Genomic DNA, 14,659 nt, shown 5'->3' with positions numbered 1-14,659 from the left:
TCAGCATATACCAACATTTCATCATGATGACACCTGATAAATTCAGGGTTTAAATGTGACAGTTTCTAATTTGCAATCTTGCTATGAAATAAAATCACATTTGAGAGATTGGATGCTTTTGCATGGAGAAATAACAGTACAAGATTTTTTTTTCTTTAAAAATCAGCAAAAGGGTGATAAAGACGTTTCATGTTAACATAATCCCAAGAAAGCCCAGCCAGTCTCTCCTACCTCAGCCTCCCTCCCAAAAAAATGTTGGGATTAAATAGAGGAATAATGATGTGTTATTTCATTGCTGGGGTAAGTTGTGAGGTGTGGATCATCGTGTTGTTTCTTAAGGACTAATGAAGAGTATGTGGGATTTCCCCTGAAACAAAGTGAAACAAAATGATTTATTCTTTAAAAGAATCGGCCCTTAAAAATGAAAACAAGCAAACATAACTGGAAGTGCATCTATGAAGGATTGGGGCAAGAGAAAATAAATTTTAAAATAATTTTACATATTTTACAGGTACTCTTTTAAAAAATTGATCCGGGGAGTTCCCCTCGTGGAGCAGTGGTTAACGAATCCGACTAGGAACCATGAGGTTGCGGGTTCGATCCCTGCCCTTGCTCAGTGGGTTAACGATCCGGCGTTGCCGTGAGCTATGGTGTAGGTCGCAGACAAGGCTCGGATCCCACGTTGCTGTGGCTCTGGCCTAGACCGGTGGCTACAGCTCCAATTAGACGCCTAGTCTGGGAACCTCCCATATGCTGCGAGAGCGGCCCAAGAAATGGCAAAAAGACAAAAATGAAATAAAAAATAAAAAAAATAAATTAATCCAAAATTTCTCCCAGTCTCCCTGTTCTCCTGTAATTTTTTCTTTTGGCAATGCTCAGGGCACATGGAAGTTCCTGAGCCAGGGATCAATCCCACACCACAGCAGTGACCTGAGCCACTGCAGTGGCAGCTTGGGATCTTTAACCTGCTAAGCCACACAGGAACACCTCCTATACAGTCTTCATACTGTAATTGTGATGAAACTGCCATGTATCTGGGGCGGAGGGGGAGGGGGTTCCCTGGGTGTATGACCAGTGCGCAGGCCCCAGCTTGGTTTAATGCTCTGCTATCACTTGTTGAAATTCTTAATCATCTTTGAACAGAGGCCCTACATTTCCATTTTGTACTAAGCCCTGCAAATGAAGTAACTGGTTTGGCTGTTGTGAGCAAGAGAAATCCCAGTAGCTCCAGAGTAGTGTTGGAATCCTCGTCTCTATCTTTATTCTTGCTTTCTCCTTCCCAGTGGCCAGGCATGTGTCAGGCAAGGAGGTTGCTGCATTCTGTTTAAACTGTCTACACTTCAGTCACTTCCTTTTCCTTTTCTGAGTCCTTTCAAAGTACTGAGAGGAAAGGAAAGCTGTATTTAACCCAAGGGCTCATTTATTCAGCACCCATTTCGACAGTGTCTATTGGGTGTCAAGAACTGTGCCAAGGCTGGAATGGAGGAAATGCGTGTGTAAATCGACCATTCAATATGACATGATCATTGGGCCACGGTGAAGGTGTGGGCAGAGTGCCACAGACCAGAGAGGAAGGTACGGTGAAGCCTCCACGAAAGGTGGTTTTGAATTTACTCTTGAGGGAGGGAGCACTTCCGGGTAGAGGGGGTGGTGGGCTTTTAAACAGGAAGTGGGGGCAGCAAAGCCCTGCCTGTTGAAAAGGCGTGGGCTCTTCAAGGGAGGAAGAGAGAAGAAATAAGCCCAGAGAGAGCAAGTAGGTCATGGGAGAACCGGTGAAGCCCACTAAGGAGTCTGAACTTCAAAGTTTTCAGCAAGGGTATCTGGCAATGAGATTGGCTCTGCAGAAAGATTACTATGCTGAGGTGTGGAAGACAGGTTTGGGTGAGGTGAGAGAACCACAGGAAGATCCCTTGCAAAAACTTCCAGAAAATCTTTAAACTCACAGATTCATCTCTTTTGCTTTAAAAAAAAAAAATCAAATTGTATCATATTTCTTATGCCATTGAAATAACTTGACCCTACTGCCACTTTCTTTCCTCTAACCCAAACCAGTAATTTTTTTCCAAAGTCACAAACCCTTATATTTAAGAAAAGTCATGGACTCTTAATTTGTTGGTAAAATTTTAATGACATACTTAAAGCAACAGTTTATAAAGCACAGAAACCAGTTTGTGGCCAAATATTTTCTATTGGAGGAAGTTAAATAATAAATTAGGAAGGTATGCTATGAGGATTATGTAAATAAAAAAGCCTCTCTCCCTGTTACTGTAACAGACGTGATCGGTTTTCTGCCTATAGGTAACCACTTCAACTGTTAACTTTCTGGCTCAGTGCTTAGTTGTGCTTGGCAACCAGTACTGCTAGAGGAAGAAGGTAAGTATATGATCACAGAAAGAAGATTAAGACAAGATTCAGAAATTAGTTTCTCACACATATTTAAAGCATAGAAAAATAGTTATTTCACCCGACATACAAGAACACAGACTTCCCTTGCAAAATCCCCCCTCAGAGCCTGAAGCAATTATGAGGGACCCTGGGGTTCCGAAGAACATGTTAAAACAAAACAAACTCACCCTTAGGAAAGTGCAGGTCTTCCCTACGGCGGGGGGAGGGGGACAGAACTGGGCAGAACTGGGTTGGGGTGTGAGCCTGGGAAATTCGGTTCTTCATATAGCCTGCCCACAGCTCTGTGCCAACCACCCATGGCTAGAGCTAGGGTCAAAGGCACAAAGGACGCATAAATCTCAGTGGTAATCCATGTCTGATTAATTAGGGTTGAGGGTGAATTTAACTTTTCAAGATTTTTTTTTTTTTTTTTTTTGCCACAGCCCAAGTTCTTTCTGTGAAAGACTCCTGGGAGCCTGTGTTTATTTCTCATCTTTGCCAAGCTTCCAGGAGCTTTCATTTTCCCCATTTCCCACAAAACAATCCCACGGCTTCACCATGAGTTTCTTTTCCTGGAGCCTCCCGCCTGTCCCCATAAATCTGTGTGATCTAAGCACGTGCTTCAGCTGTGCTTTAAGAGCTCGGGAGCGCTGGTCTCTGGCTTGCTCAGTTCCCAGTGTCAAATACAGCCCAGGCTAGCCCAGAACCTTGCTAGACACTGAGTCATCACCATTGCATTGATGGGATCATGAATTGCCATGATTTACTTTGTTCTCCAAACTGCAAAAGGTCTCCCAGGCTTTGGTGGAGTTCTCTATCCTGTCAGTAGGTGAGCTATTAAAAAACGTTTATACACACAGATTTATTTGTACAGATGTATATGCACCTTTAATATACTACAGTATGTAAATAATTAAGTGCCAGTTTTGAAATGTCAATACACTGTCGTAAAGATGAGATTGTTTTTCTCCTTGTGAGGCTAGCGAATCCCTACAATTCTTTTCCTTTCTTTCAGTGTCCACAAGATCTTTAAAATGTAATCATTATTATTTAAAAGTATAATAATACCAATAAGGAAATAACAAGGATCACATCCATACAAAGTATGGAGTAGGCAGCATTTGGCCCAGGAAAGAAGTGATCTTTAGCGTTTGATAACAGAATCCATGGTTTCAGCAAGGGCCTTGTAAGAAGCATTAAGCATTTATCTTATATTCTGCATGGTGCTGGGTAGAGTGGAGTAAAAGGAAAGTTTAACAGCCGCCTACAAAAAACCTACATCGAATTGAAAAGTGTTAGCAATGACTGCAAGGTAGGACTACCTTCTATTCTCAGCCTTCCATATTCCATGTTCATGGTCCATACTGAAACAATCACTAAACCATCCAATACAGACAGACCAGGGACAGGCAGAGGGCAGTTATGGGTCTTGTGATCATGCCTCTGAACCCCTTCCTGCATCATTAATCTCTCCCCTTCCTTCCTTTCGGTTATTCCTATCAGCATACAAACATGCCCTGGGCTTGGCCCTAGGCCTTCTGCTTACTCTTCTAATTCATCCAGTCACAAATCACTCAATACCATCTGCATGATCATAAGTCTACAATTTCTCTCTCTCTCTTTCAGCCTATTCTTAGGAGTTCTAGACTCACAGTCAACTGGCACCTTGGCCTTGTGAGTGTCTTGCCAGCACCTCAAACTTAAGTTTTAAACTTAACTTCTGAATTTCCCCCCAGTCTCATCTGCATACACCATTGTGTATGATACATTCCATCCACCTAGCTATCATGTCAGACCCATAGGAGTCCTTTTTGACTCTTTACTCCTCATGTAAAGCTACAAGCACATCCTTTCATGTTCATTTCCAAAACCTATCTTAAATCCATCTACTTCTCTCCATCACTCTAGTTGAAGTTGCCATCTTTCACTTGGTCTATTTCATTCATTTCTTAACTTCTACTTCCGCTCTTGCTCTCCTTCCATCTATTCTCCATTTAGTGGCCAAAGTTGCTAAAAAGTACAAAGCTGTGGCACAATGGGATCGGCAGCATCTTGGGACTGTTGGGATGCAGGTTTGATCCCCCGCTGGCACAGTGGATTAAGGATCTGGTCTTGCCACAGCTGCAACTTAGTTTGCAATTGCAGCTCGGATCTAATCCCTGGCTTGGGAGCTCCACATACCGTGAGGCAGCCAAAAAAGAAAAAAAAAAAAAGTATAAATCATATACATCAATTCCTTCCTTAAACCCTTTTAATGGCTTCCCAATATAATTGGTATAAAATCCAAGACTTAAATAGGGCTTACCAGGCCCCAGACACTCTCCTTTTTCACCTCATGCCCTTCTCCCCTTACTCACTGTGTTCCAGCCAAACAATTCTAGTTCCACTGTCTCCAGTGTGCCAAGCTCTTCCTGCCTCAGGACTCTTACACATGCTGGTTTCTTGCACTGGCATGCTCTTGGCCCTTCCCAATAGCTGACTCCTTCACATCCTTCAGGTCTCAGCTTATTTGTTAACTACCTCCTCAGAAAGGCCTTTGCTGATTATCTCATCAAAATACCCACCCATCCCCCCCACACACACACTTTGTAGCACAACATCCTGTTTGTGTCTTTATATCAATTATTTATTCTGTCTCACCCATTCCATGAAGCTAGGAACTGAATTTTTCTTGACTTTCATGTGTTCACTGGTATCTAGCACAGAACATGCACCCTAAGAGGGATCAGTAACTATTTGTTAAAAGAATGAGAGGAAGCAAAGATTGGTGTGAGTTTGGATGGCTGGGAAAGATTCTGGGGTGGCTGTGGTACATGAGGTCGTTCCTAGGATAAGGCCAGGGGTGGGGACACACGGAGGAACAACATCAATAAGGGAATGGACGTGGGAACGAACAGGTGAAGACAGTCAGGCCAGCTGACGTTAAAGGGAGCAGCTTAACCAAAATAGATCACTTGAATAATAGAATGTGAAACTGAAAAGAGAGGGAAAGACGAATAGCCCCCAAAGCCAAGAAAAGAAATTTCGTTTTAATATGGGAGGCAGTGGGAAACCACTCTTTGGGCTTGATCAGAGGAATTACACGGTAAATATTTTATAAAATGAGCCTAGCAGGGGCGTGCAGAGTGGATTGCAGCAAGCAGCCCCAAAGCTGGAAGAGCAGACTGGTAGCAGGCACCAGGCATCCAGGGTTGAGGAGCTGAGGCTGCTGCCAAGTGGCGGGTGAAGCCAAGAAGGCTGAGAAGGAAGAAAAGGAGAGCCCCCTGATGTCATTAGCTACTGGGGGGAAGAAGAGGGAGGAGTCAAACGTGATGCCAAGACTGAGACACTGAAGCTAGAATCGCGGTGTTGGAAAGAACCAGCCTACTGCTCTTCAGCGTTCCCAATAGGCGGCCATGGGTAATGGAGGCCATGCTATCGAATGTCATCAGTTCTAATATTTAGAAAATCCTGCCACACAAAGAATCAGGCTTCTCTTAGCTTTTCATCTATCCCAAGTCTGCTCGTAAGAGTAAATCCAGAATAAAGACAGTCCCTATTTCACATACCAGCCTTTCCAATAGCTGAAAACAAGTTATCCTGTTCCTCTTCATTTTCTTTTACCCAGGCTCAACCTCCTTGTCCATCACTCAAGACTCATGAAATCTGGTTTTGTTTCCCCTAACAGTTCTCACAGTTTTATCCTGCTTTAGTAAAGTTTGTAAACTCCTTAAAATTACAACACCAAGAACAGAAGAGAGTGTTTGATGCCCCAGTATTTTCTGATCAGCACAGAGCACAGGGCGACTGTTAACTTCTTTTTATCTGAACATAGTTCTACTAATAGGAAAATGTTCATCTTTTAAATAATTTTTTTTGTGTGTGCTATGGGGTTACTTTGGAAATGAAAACCCCAAGATCTTTTTCATGTAAATAAGTCATTGCCCCAATCCTGTATAAATTTTGCTTATATACTGAATTCAGAATTTTATAGTTATTCCTCTTTAGTTTCAATATCAATTTTAAGCTATTATTTTCAGAAATTTGTAACTCTTTAGAAACTTATTCCAAATTTCTTTGCACTGGTTCCCTCTAATTATTCTATCAAAGGCAAAACTGTTAAGATTTATATCCAGGTGATGAAAGGGCCCGGAATGAAGTCTGGACACTCACAATTAGAGTCACTCTTTTCATTTCACCTATTTTTTAAATTGCGGAGGAGCTCCCATCGTGGCGCAGTGGTTAATGAATCCAACTAGGAACCATGAGGTTGCGGGTTCCATCCCTGGCCTTGCTCAGTGGGTTAAGGATCTGGGGTTGCCATGAGCTGTAGTCTAGGTCGCAGACACGGCTCGGATCCCGCGTTGCTGTGGCTGTGGTGCAGGCCTGCAGCTCTGATTCGACCCCTAGCCTGGGAACCTCCATATGCCGAGGGAGCAGCTCAAGAAAAGGCAAAAAGACCAGAAAACAAACAAATAAATAAATAAATTGTGGTAATTAATAAATAAAATTTACCATTTTAGCCATATTTAAGCATACAGTTCTGTGGCAATAAGTACTTCGTTATGGGTCCACCATCACTACCATTCCTCTCCAGGGCTCTTTTCCTCCTGCAAAACTGAAACTCTGTACCCAAAAAATAGTAACTCCCATTCCTGCCCTCCTCCCTCCCCCTCAGTCCCTGGTATCCACATTCTAGTCTCTCGCAGAGAGACCTCTGTGACTATGGCTACTCTAGCTGCCTCGCATAAGTGGAATGATCACAGTCTTTGTCCTTTTGCGACTGGCTTATTTCACCTGGCATAATTTCTTCCAGGCTCATCCACGTTATAGCAAGTGTGAGAATTTCCTTCCCTTTTAAGGCTGAATAATAGGTCACGGGGATAGGGATGGAGTAGACACAGGTATTTTTTGAAGTCCCAATAAAGGACCACAGATAAGAGGGAAATTTAGGGGACATTGGGAGATTGCTGTAAGTAAAGACATTGCTCAAAAAAGCCATCAGGGGAGTTCCCGTCGTGGCGCAGTGGTTGACGAATCCGACTAGGAACCATGAGGTTGCGGGTTCGGTCCCTGCCCTTGCTCAGTGGGTTAACGATCCGGCGTTGCCGTGAGCTGTGGTGTAGGTTGCAGATGCGGCTTGGATCCCGCGTTGCTGTGGCTCTGGCGTAGGCTGGTGGCTATGGCTCTGATCAGACCCCTAGCCTGGGAATCTCCATATGCCGCGGGAGCGGCCCAAGAAATAGCAACAACAACAACAAAAGACAAAAAAAAAAAAAAAAAAGCCATCAGAACAAGGCAGGTTTGCTTCCTGAGTGGAGCCTTGAGAATTGCCTCAGGTTTTGGGCAGGGGGCGGGAATGGGATTAGACCTGCATTCATATTCAGACCCAGGGCAAGAGTTTGAGGACCACTCTTCTGTGGATTTGAATACATGCCTTACTGGATCCTAAGGAGGAGCTACCACTCCCAGAAAGGAAGAGGTGGGCCTTTCCAACCCCCACTCCCCATGGAAGATAAAACTGTAGCCCACTGGATCCTCAGGGCAGAGCTTCCATGCCTGCCTGCTTGCATGTCTTACAAGCATCCTATCTTAATAAATCTATTTCTTGCCTATCACTTTGTCTCTTGCTGAATTCCTTCTGTGTGGAGCCATGAAGAACCTGAACCTCCGTGAATCCAGACACAGGGTAAGTGATTCTAACTTAAAACCGTGGGTTTAAGTCCCACACTGGGTTAGGCTGGGTTTGAGTCTTGGCACATGGGTTCAAGTCCCAATCTGGGTTTAGGCCGGGTTCAAGTTCTGGCATGGGGGTTTAAGTCCCAGTCTGTGTTCTGGCTACGTTCAGGACAGCAATACTGTCAGTTTCAATGGTGTAACTATAACTCTCTTTCAAAATCCACTCCTCTATGGGCATGGGTTACTTCCACCTTTTGGCTATTGGGAATACTGCTGCTATAAACTTGTGTATACAAATATCTATTTGAGTTCCTGTTTTAATAATCTTTTCCCTTTAACTTTTTTCCTTCAAGTGATCTTTAATGTAAGTCAACTTCTTTAACTGACAGAAGTGCAATTGCTGGACTGTACAGTAATTCTAAGTTTGATTTTTTTAGGAATTGCCGCATAGTTTTCAACAGTGGCTGTACCATTTTACATTATCACCAGGAATGTATAGGGTTCCGATTTCTTGGCATCCTTGCCAACACTTGCTATTTTCTGGGTTTTTTTCTTTTAATAGTAGCCATTCTAGTGGGTGTTAAGTGGTTTGAATTTGCATTTCCCTGATGCCTAGTGATACTTACTGAGCATTATTTCAGGTGTTGATGAGCCATTTGTATATCTTCTTTTGAGAAATGTTTAATCCTTTGCCCATTTTTGAATTGGTTTGTGTGTGTGTGTTGAGTTGTAGGAGTTCTTTACACATTTTGGGTATCAGTCCCATATCAGATACATGATTTGTGTTTCCCATGGGCTGCCCTTTCACTGTTAACAGTGTCCTTTGTAGTGCAAGTTTTTAGAATTTTTTCTTAGGGCCACACCCGTGGCATATGGAGGTTCCTAGGCTAGGGGCTGAATCATAGCCATAGCTGCCTATCCCACAGCCATAGCAACAACAGATCTGAGCCACGTCTGTCTGCAACCTACACCACAGCTCATGGCAATGCTTGATCCTTAACCCACTGAGTGAGGCCAGGGATCAAGCCCACATCCTCATGGATTCCAGTCGGGTTCATAACCTGCTGAGTCACAGTAGGAACTCCCTAAATTTTGATGAGGTCCAGTTTACCTATTTTTTTCTTTTCTTGCCTGTGCTTTTGGTATTATATCCAAGAAATCATTGCCAAATCCAATGTCATGAAGCTTTTCCTCTGTTTTCCTCTAAAAGTTTTATAATTAGAGGCAAAATTTAAATTGACATCAATTCAATAATTCATTAATATTTTAAGCGTACTTTTGCAATCACCTATAACTCTATCATCCAGCTCAGGGTATTCCATCTACCCATTAAGCAGTTAATTCTTTTAAATCAGTACCTACAAAGCTAAGAACTCTGGATATGGCAGTGAATTGGTCAGGAATGGTTCCATCCTGCCCTCACCATGCTCCTAGAGCATTAATTGAAGAAGTCAGACACTGAACAACTGACGTGAAAGAAGAAAAGGAAGCTACCATCAGGTAAGACTGGAAACATAAGCTAACCAAAAAGATCTTATCAAATTTCTTGGGAATCTTTGACGTTTTGGTCTATTATCCCAAACAAAAGAAATAGTTTGGCTAACTACCGATCCAAATGGTAATTACTGCATTCTTCCCTAAGTGCTCACAGACTTTTATTTGCTTAAGAGTCTACTCTAGGCTCTACTGGGGGCCAAGGACTTCTTGAGTCAAACATTCCATGGGTCTTAAAAAATTAGGACATCTGCTTTTGCATTTTGGCTCTCTGAGACTAAAAATCTGAGAGTATCTTAATTTCTCATAGATAATTCTCTGAAGCAACATCTATAATTCTTTATCTATCTTGGGGTATTATTCACTGGATATGAAGATCTGCAGTCATTAAAAGCAACCTGGTGCTATGTGCTCACCTCTTTGAGGTTTTGAGCCCTCCTAACAAGGTCTGGCCATTTGGGGCTTGAAGGTTGGTTCCCTTTTCAGGAAAGACTTATTAGGAAAGAGGAGAATTGGGAGTTAAATGATTTCCTTTTGTCTCTCTCCTCTATTAAATCCTTTCTCCTAGCTACTTGGGTCTATATTTTACTATATTACTTGTCTCAGAATATAGTTTAAAAGTCTTTTGCTTCCCCTCCCCACTCCACCTCACCCAAGCCTTGGGTCTCACGGATAAAAATTTGAGGCATTGGGGAGAAGTACTTGCTGGGGGTTAAGGAAATACTGAGTATGAAGGGGTGGTGTGGCATCTGCGTGTGGACAGTTGGAAATGAGGACAGGGGATGAGAGGTTTGAATTGGCTATGGAGATGCGTGGCCACATGGAGAGTGAGAGAAAGAAGAGCCACGCGGAAGGCCAAGAACTAAGTCAGGAAGGACTGGTGCAGTCAGAGGGGGACGAAGTCCCAGCAAAAGAAACTGAAATTCACCACAACTTAGAATAGATTTACAAGGAGATCCTGCTGAATAGCATTGAGAACTTTGTCTAGATACTCATGTTGCAACGGAAGAAAGGCTGGGGGAAAAATGTAATTGTAATGTATACATGTAAGGATAACCTGACCCCATGGCTGTACAGTGGGAAAATAAAAAAAAAAAAAGAAACTGAAATTCATAGAAGAAGAAGTAAGCTTAGAAATGATCTAGCCTACCTCTCTCATGTAGTTAATGGGGAAATAGTTGTCCAGATAGAAAAGAATCAGTCACTGGAGTAGCTACAAAAGTACAGATCCTGAGGGAGTGGGAAAGTGGCTTTCAAGAAATAGGAGGTAGTCCATGGGTCAAATTCCACTGAGGAATCAGGAACGTGAGGACACTAAGAATGGGTCTCAAAATTGATTAAATGATGCTTTGGTCTTCCAGAGTACTGTTTTGGTAAAGCAGAAAAAATATGGAAGCCAGTCTGCAAGGGTAAGTATCAGGGAAAAGGATTTAAATGTAAGAGACAAGGAGACACTGAGTTACCTACACTCAGCAGGTTTGGCAGTCCTAGGCAAGAGAAATAAGAGGACAGCTAGGAGGAAAACAGAAATACAGTTTAAGATCATGGAAATATTACTATTTTAAGACAGGAAGGAAGGAACCAATTGGGTGGGAGGGACTGAGGATGCAAGAGAACGCCTGCCTTCTTTGGCAGAAAGATCACAAGAAGCAGAAAAGGAGCCAGAGCACAGGCAGAGGGAAGCTTTGGAGAAAGGAAGATACCGGCAAGTGAAAGGAAGACAGTACCACATGTGGTGAAGGAGGCAAAGCAAAAGGAAAACCACCTGCCAGAGGACACAGGTGGGGAAAAACCAAGCTGACCTTAAGGGCAAAGGTGGGACTCTGAGTCCGGCCTCTGCCTCTCCCTAGATCACTGACTTTGATCTCTCTGAGCCAGCACTTTTACATTTGGATGCCACAGAGTCCTTTTTTTGTTTTGTTTTTGCTATTTTAGGGCCACACCCAAGGCACATGGAGGTTCCCAGGCTAGGGGTCGAACCAGAGCTGTAGCCGCTGGCCACACGAGATCCGAGCCACATCTGTGACCTACACCACAGCTCATGGCAACACTGGATCCTTAACACACTGAGCGAGGCCAGGGATTGAATCCATCTCCTCTTGGATTCTCGTTGGGTTTGTTAACCATGGAGCCATGAAGGGAACCCCAAGGATGCCACAGAGTCTTTATGAGACTGATGTCAGAGAACATAGGTGCACAGGCCCAGTACAAGCTGAGCTATCAGAGCATTTCGGAGATACATCCCAGGGCTTGCAATGCAGAAAGAGAAGATCTGAAATGACTGCTTTGGTAAGTAAATTCAAAAGCTCACAAGATGTGTGCAGGCTGGGCAGTAGGAGGGTTCTAGTTGGAGCTGGAAATTGTGTTTCTATTTTCAGAGAAGAGATGCAGGGAGCCCTCCTGCTGCTCTCCTGAGCACTGAAAGCAGCCCAGAAAAGCCTTAGAGAAAGATGCACCGGACATTCCAAGGTGGGATGGTGGCAGCAATAGCAAGAAGGTGTTTTCAAGAGCAGCTACTCCCTGAGGTCTCAAAGCCAACCGGCCCAAGGTGGTACTAGCAATACTTTTAATAGGGTTACACTGAGGTCACCAGATTCCCAAGCACTTCCCTCTTCTTTAAAGTTTAGAATCATCAAATCAGAGGACCAAACCCCATCCTTGACCACATGAAAAACAAAATGAGGCCTGCCTCTGACTCAGACTGTTCACAGGGAATGAAGGATACTATGGAATCATAGGACCATAGGTTCCCAGGGTGGGTAGAGAGTTCAAAGGCCATTTATTCCATACCTGGCTGGTGCATACCCCTTTCCAATACTCTGGCTAAATGCCAGCATAAGCTCAAAATTCTCCAATGACAGGAGCCCTTGGAGGTAGCCAAGTTCATCCATGGCAGCTCTGATTATTTCAAAGGTTATCCTTACATTGATCTAAAGCCTACAGGTTTCTGTAGCTTACATACTGGTCTGAGAGTGATCTTTGGGGCCCCATAAATAAAATCTTTGATGTGCCCTCAGCCCCTTCCTCTATCCCCTTTGATGGGCTTCACCAGCTGACATATTTGTCTGTCTCTGCTGGCAAGCCTGGCTCGCAGATCTGAGCACAGCTCTCGGCGTGTGTACCAAGCTGTGCAGGAGAGAACACATCCCTTCCTTCACTCCAGGTCCCAGCACAGCTCCAGCACATTGAGAATTTTGAGGAACACATCATATTGTTGATTCACACTGAACAAATTGCTCACCACCTCCCCTATCCTGCTGCGGGCAACCGACCATGAGATCAAGAGCTCTGCCGTTATCCCCAGTAAGTTTTGTCTTGCAACATTTGGCCCAGGAGCCCAAAAAAGACATCAACATGGACATACCTTACCCACTTAACATTTGTTCACTCATCTCATTCAGTCATTCAACAAGCTATTCCTCTCAGTCTTAGGCCTTTACTAAATGTGACTAGCCTGCACTCTCTACATTTATTCTGTTGTATTTTGTGCAAACCATTGGAAATCACATCCAAAAGGGCAGGGGCCTATCATACAACATGAAACACCTCCCTGAAGAATGGCGGACTGAATTAGCTACTTTATTAATTCAGCAGATTCATTCAAGTAGTATGTGTTGAGGCCCTACTATGTGCCAAGTCGTGATGTATATGCTGGAGAAACAGCCGTGAACAAACCAGACAAGGTTCCTGCTGATTAGAGAGGGGGAGACAGAGGAGAATACTAATACCAATAATGCCTAACATTTATCAAGCATTTCCTATGTGCCAGGTATTGTTCTGAACACTTTACATGTTTATTCTCACAAAATCTTACAAAGTAAATACAATACTATCATTATTCCCATTTTACAGACTAAGCATACTGAGGCACAGAGGGGGTCAAGATCATACAGATCCTAAAGGATGAAGCATCAGCCTAGGCAGTCTGGCTCCAGAGCCTGTGTGTTTAAACCACTGGGTTTCTACTGTGTCTCTAAAAAATAAACACTAAATTAAACATACACATAAACACATAAGGAAATATTCTCCTGTGGAAAACAGTCCCATTTAAGCTGAGGCCTAAATGACAAGAAGGAGCAACCATCTCAAGAACTGAGGGGACAGCAAAAGGTAGAGAATGAGTTTGGAGAGATGGGCAAAGGCCTACCATGTGGGCTCCTGTGTGCGAGGGAATGCTAGGGATTTAGCTCTAGGAATTCAAGCAGTTATGAGTATGCCTAATTGCTTCTATAGCCAGCCTACACATGACCATTTTTGTCTGCGAATATGCCATGAATAGTTTTCTTTCCTAATCTCCACTCATGATCAAAGCTGCCCCCTCTACACCCTGGGCCTGGCAGTTTCCTTCTAGTTGTCACCATCACTGGTATAGGCCAAGACCAACTCTGGACCCACAGTTGGGACTCGGTAGCCACTGCATCCCCCTGTGATCTTGGCCAAGTCCTGGCCTCTCTGCTCTTCAGTTTCTGGGGATTTTCCCCATTGCCCCATAATGCTACCTCTCTCCTAGAACTCAATCCCTGAGGCATTAAGCAGTGGGGGACACTCTGGGGACACTCTGATCTAGGGAGCAGTCACTCGTTCAACCCTCCCCTTACTGATCTCCCCCATCCTTCTCTCCACAAGGCCTAGGTAGGCTGTGTCTAGCTTTATGCATCTGGCTTCCGTTACTAACAGCTCCAGGGACTGCTCTCTCATCTCCCAGAAGCCCTGCTGGTTTGACCCCATCAAGTTCTACTTACCCAAGTGTTATACAACCCTCCCCTTAATTACACACTCAATCAGTTCCTCCCGAGCTCAGCAATTTGTGGTCTCTGGGCATCCCCCCGCTGCTTTTCTGGAGGGAGCTCCCAGGCTGGGCCTTGGCAAGCTCTGAAGCACTGACTGGGCTTCTAAGGCCACGGTGCCCAGAGTTGAAAGCCTGGCTGCTATTTCACACTCTATTTCCTTCCAAATTAATTCTCTGATGAATACTGTCCTTTGCAGTGAGTCAGTGCAGGCCATTTCCTTACATCTTTCCTTTACCTTTGAGACTTTTAATCTCTCTCAAATCCAGATTTTCCTCTGTGGAAAGATTGCCTCAGGGAAAAAACGCGCTGCTTTTTGACCAATATAAACAGCC

The sequence above is a fragment of the Phacochoerus africanus genome, chromosome 6 (genome assembly GCF_016906955.1).
Source record: "Phacochoerus africanus isolate WHEZ1 chromosome 6, ROS_Pafr_v1, whole genome shotgun sequence".
Lineage (NCBI taxonomy): Eukaryota > Metazoa > Chordata > Mammalia > Artiodactyla > Suidae > Phacochoerus > Phacochoerus africanus.
This window is presented reverse-complemented; position numbering follows the sequence as displayed.